The following is a 5,426-nucleotide window of genomic DNA, read 5'->3' as shown; positions in this document are numbered from 1 at the left end:
GGGACGGGGAAGGGGCAGCACAAGGTTGGGCAGGGGGAAGAGGGGTTGGATGCTGGCTACTGGAAAGGGAGGACAGGGATGGACTGATTGGAGGGAGGGGATTGAGGTGAAATGATGAGGTCTGAGAAGTTTAAGAGTTAAAGGTGAAGTTGTGAACAGCAATTACTGCTTATTATGGTGGTTCCATGATTAAATTACTAATTTGAATGTGGGTCCTTGAGTTCTTGAGAGTAAAGAGGTGAATGTTTAGGAGTAAGCAGAGGGCTTAGAAGATAAGCACAGGAAGCTCTTGATACGTCAAAAACTGGATTTTTGTCAGCAGGTTGTCAAACAGCTAACCTGTTCTGTATTCCCCACTGTGGATTCAGGCCGGACTGCAGAGAGAAGGAAAATGAACAAATGGCCATTTCTCGGCCACATCAGTTTGGAAGTGAAATCTATGTGTCCTGGTGAGCAATGGTAGGCAGTCATTCCAGTGTTCTATATCCTGGGCCAGCTGAGGCAGGTCAGCAGAGAGTGATCTAAGTGTTCTTGGGCCGTCCTCTCTCCTGGGTGACGTTCGGTGTCCTGAGCTGACTGAGGCAGCTCATCAGAGAGAAATCTCAGTTTACTGGGACAGGTCTCTAACCTTGGCTAGTTGAGGGAGCTAGCAGGAAGAGATCTCATTTCCTCAGACAGCACTCTGTCCTGGGTGATGATCGATGTCCTAGGCTCGTTGAGGCAACTTGCCAGGGAGAGAACTCAGTGTCGGTAGGCGGCTCTTTTTCCTGGGCAATGTTTGATGACCTGGGCCAGATGAGGCAGTCTGATAGATATCATTGATTGATTGATTTCCTAAAATTTACAGAAAAAGAGAGGAAAGCCTCTCTTGAACTCTGCCTTTGGGGACTTTTGTTTCTGCTGCTTAGCACACAGTAGTTGCCCAATAGACATGATTGATTAATTGGTTGAGCTCTCAGCTTCTTTTTATGGTATTTTTTAAGCACTTACTATGTGTACAACACTGTTCTAAGCACTGCGGTAGGTACAAGTGAGTTAGGTAGGGCATATTCCTTGTCTCACATGGGGCTCACAGTTTAAGTAGGAGGGAGAACGGTTATTTAATCTCCATTATATAGTTGATGAAACTGAGGCGCAGAGAAGTGAAATGACTTGCCCCAGATCACACAGCAGACAAGTGGTGGAGCTGGGATAAGAACACAGGTCATCTGACTCCCAGGCTCAGGCTCTCCCCACTAGACCAGACTGCTTCTGTAAGGCTTGGAGGATAGGAAAGCTACAGAATGATCTGGATGGGACCACATTTCCTCCCTTATCCCCACACCCTGAAAGGGCATCCTAATCCCATCAGGATCCCTGCAGAAGAGGAACCTGGCCCTGTTCACTGAAGGTCTTTCAACCAGCTAGGAATGGTCCATGTCAAAATCAACTTTTGAAAAGTGATTGCAGGTTAGAGCAACCCCCAGGACTGACTTCATTCTCCAGTCTAGCCCTGGGATGTCTTGCCCTGAAGCAGTTCTGGAGATATAGTGGCTCCAGTGCTAATCTTCGCTGGTCATAGGTCTCCAGAAACAGTTTTGGCTGTACTTCCCAGATAACCAGTTTATACTTGGTGTGATTTTCAAGACCAAGACCATGAATGCCCACAAGGCAGTTTTGAGCTGACCAAGCTAGTGTTTGTCATTCAGGGGAAAAATAATTTTAATCCTCTTTATGCCAGTTGAAATCTCTGATACCATTTTGTTTAGCTTCTTGTGGACAGGGATTGTTTCTACCAACTCTAATGTATTGATCTCCCCCCGCACCCCCTGGCCCCCAGCACTTAGTACAGTGCTCTGCACAAAATAAACACTCAATAAATATCATTGATTGATATCACCCTTTCACTACCTAGTAATACAATCTTAATATGTGGTTCAACTATTACCAGAAGTAACATCATCTTGGCAAAATGGCAGGGGCGGACGGGTGAGGGGGTGGTGGTGATTGGATCAAAGATGGGGGCTCTAGGCACCAGGTCTTGGGTAACCCCAAAGGGCTATAGAATATAAGACAGGAGGCCAGTTGTAAAGAAGGGGCCAGATGAAAGGCCAGGCTTGCAAAATCGGTGGATGACCAGCTGTTTATGAAAAAGATATTGGTCGCCGGCTGAGTTGGAAGGTGTAGATGAAAGAATGCCCTCCAGGCCAATTGTTGGGCAGGTGACAGAAGACCCAGGAGAAGGGCAAAGGATAACAATTATTTTTAATTCTATAACTAATGAAATCATCCAATGAATTTGAGTTTACTTGCTGATGGTTAACTTGCAGAATGGCTCTCTTTGGATTGCTGGGTCGGTGAAAAGCTAGGTGGGTGAAGCAGCTTGGCTCAGTGGAAAGACAACAGGCTTAGGAGTCAGAGGTCATGGGTTCTAATACCAGCTCCACCACCTGTCAGATATGTGACTTTGGGCAAGTCACTTCACTTCTCGGTGCCTCAGTTCCCTCATTTGTAAAATGGGGATTAGGACTGTGAGCCCCAACTGGGATAATCTGATTACTTACCCTGTATCTCTCCCACCACTTAGAACAGTGCTCAACACATAGTAAGCACTTAAAAATACCAACATTATTATTTTATTATTATTAAAAACCTAGCAATCAAGGTTATTCTTGTGTCAGCCATAGGTCTTGGATTCTTTGCTATGGAAGGGAGGATTAGGGGAATTCTTGACCACTGGGGATAGATTCCCCTGTAATATCATCATTTACTTTTATATTGCTGTTCTGACCAAACCTAATACGCCTCTTAAAATGCTGGGTAGGAAATAGTCTCTACTGTTCTCCTGCAAGTCTATTTTTTTTCAATGAAATGTGGAATGCTAGTCACATTTAAGCATACAGGTATACACTGCCTCCAAAGCAAATTACTTTGAAATAAAAAATGATTTATTGATGATATTTCAGCCTAAATATTTAACTGTCATAATAAACCAATTCACTGAGAGAAAACATGAGTCCTAGTTAGCTGAAATGTTTAAGTACACGTGGCTTTGAAAATAGTCCTCTAAAAGGAAAATGATGAATACAACCCAGGTAGAATTTTTTAAATCACTGTAGCAAGGTTGAAATTGTGAAAAGCATAGCTAAAGGCATTCTCAAATTACAGCACCTTGTTTCATTCATCTTAACTTTCTAAACCCATTTTGAAACTGCTGTTACCATTAGCTTTGTCCTGTAAATAAATACTTTACATGCTATGGAATTTACTATGGCTCATTTTGTGGAGTTCATAGAGGCTTACAGGTAACTGAAAAGTTTGTAAATGTATTGGCTCATTTTGTTAACATCTACAACTGGAAATCTTCATTGGCAATGCAGAGTGGAAAGCCATTATTTGAACTGTGCTAACCAGGGAGTATAATATCAAATAATCCCATAATGCCATAAGTAGAAAACAGTAAACAAAACCAATGGGTCATTTAACAGAGTAGTAGCTAGGAACAGATAACAGCAAGACGTAAAAAGGGACTATTCACTTACCTGTTAAGAAGAGGTGAGGCTTGAGTTTACAACTCACATTATATTCAGGCAGTTTTGTAAATTTCATCTTAGATATCTACACTGTACTGTATACAATGTTAAAGCAAATTCAGTGATTAGATGTGAGAGTAGAAGAATAATCAATTTATAATATTGCCAAATTGTAATTTTCCTGTACTGGGTAGATGATGGAAGTAAATGGTGGATAAGCTATTAAGGCAGGAGAGAAAATAACCTCTCTTGGACTGCAAGCCCTTTGTGGGGCAGGGATTTTTTCCAATCTGATGATTTTAAATTTACCCCAGGCACAGTGCTTGATACATCGTAAGTGCTTCATAAATACTATCATTGCTATTATTACTATTATCCTAACACTGTTTAGGCTCCAGATCAAACTAAGGGTCAACAGAATTGTACTGATGTCAACCTTATTTGCAGCTACAGGATCTGGATTCCTCATAAATGCCATACCTGACATCTTGAGCAGTCCCATCAGTGTCACAGTGTCACAGTGTCATGGAGTCTATAGATCATTCATTCATTCATTCATTTATTCATTCATTCATTCATTCAATCATTCATCTGTTTTGACCCTTTACTGTGTGCAGTGCACTGTACTAAGTGCTTGGAAAGTACAATTCAGCAACAAATCCCTGCCCAGCAATAGGCTCACAGTCCAGAAGGGGGGAGACAGACTTCAAAACAAGTAAACAGGCATCAATACCATCAAAATAAATAAATAGAAGTATAGCTATGTACACATCTTTAATAAAATTAATAGATTGATAAATATATACATATATACACAAGTGCTGTGGGGTGGGGAGGGGGCTAGAGCAGAGGGAGCTAGTTGGGGCGATGGAGAGGGGCAAATGAGTAGAGGAGAAGGGAGGCTTAGTTTGGGAAGGCCTCCTGGAGGAGGTGAGCTTTCAGTAGGGCTTTGAAGGGGGCAACTGTGCTAGTTTGGTGGATCATATGGGAGGGCAGTGTACCAACAGTGAGGTCCTGGAATGAAATTTATCTTCCAGCACTGAAGCAATACTTACCTCAGTACTGCTGCTCTGGGTAAAAGATGTGAAGGGAAAGGACAACAGCAGGATTCCCAAATAACTGCTACATGTTAATCTGGAATTGAGAAACTGAAAGCAAGGAGGACTGAGAAAACATTTTAAAGATGCAGTAAAGGTGGGTGAAAAGCAAAGCCTTAGGCCAGGCTAAACCCCTGCTGAAAACTGGAGGAAATTTGCCCCCGACCTGCCTGACATTCTGCAATAAAGAAATGACTAGCTCTTTTTGACCAGACACTTTGTAAGAATTGTGAGACAAGAAGGCAGAAACAAAGACAACACCAGGCACTGCAAACAACAAACTTAAGAGCCCAACAAGAGAGAGTATATAAGTGTGCTAGGGATGATAAAAACCCCATTGAACCTTTCAGTCACAAATGTACATATATGTGAATTTCACCATCAGTATTGGCTCCAAACACACAAGACAACTTTATGAAGGATTTCAGAAGCCATAGCTAATGGAAATTTTTTATGTTAGTGAAAGTTTAATGAGGTGTTTAGAGTATTTTGAAGTCTCTGTAGGAATGTTCAACTTCATCATCCTATTTGTATATTTGTGTATTTTCTGCATTGTCAATTTAGTTTGCATTTCCTATTTGTGTGTTCAAATCTTTGGGAATGAGAGGAAACATACTTTAGACCATAGTCAATCAGTGGTATTTACTGGGTGCTTATTATGAGCAGAGCTTGGGAAAGAACAACAGAATTAGCAGATATGTCCCCTGCTCTGTAGCGAGTTTACAGTCTAGGGGATAATAATAATAATTATTATTATCATTAATAATAGTAATCATTATTATAAAAATGGTATTTGCTAAGCACTTACTATGTCCCA

Source organism: Ornithorhynchus anatinus, chromosome 4 (assembly GCF_004115215.2).
Source record: "Ornithorhynchus anatinus isolate Pmale09 chromosome 4, mOrnAna1.pri.v4, whole genome shotgun sequence".
NCBI classification, from domain to species: domain Eukaryota; kingdom Metazoa; phylum Chordata; class Mammalia; order Monotremata; family Ornithorhynchidae; genus Ornithorhynchus; species Ornithorhynchus anatinus.
This window is presented reverse-complemented; position numbering follows the sequence as displayed.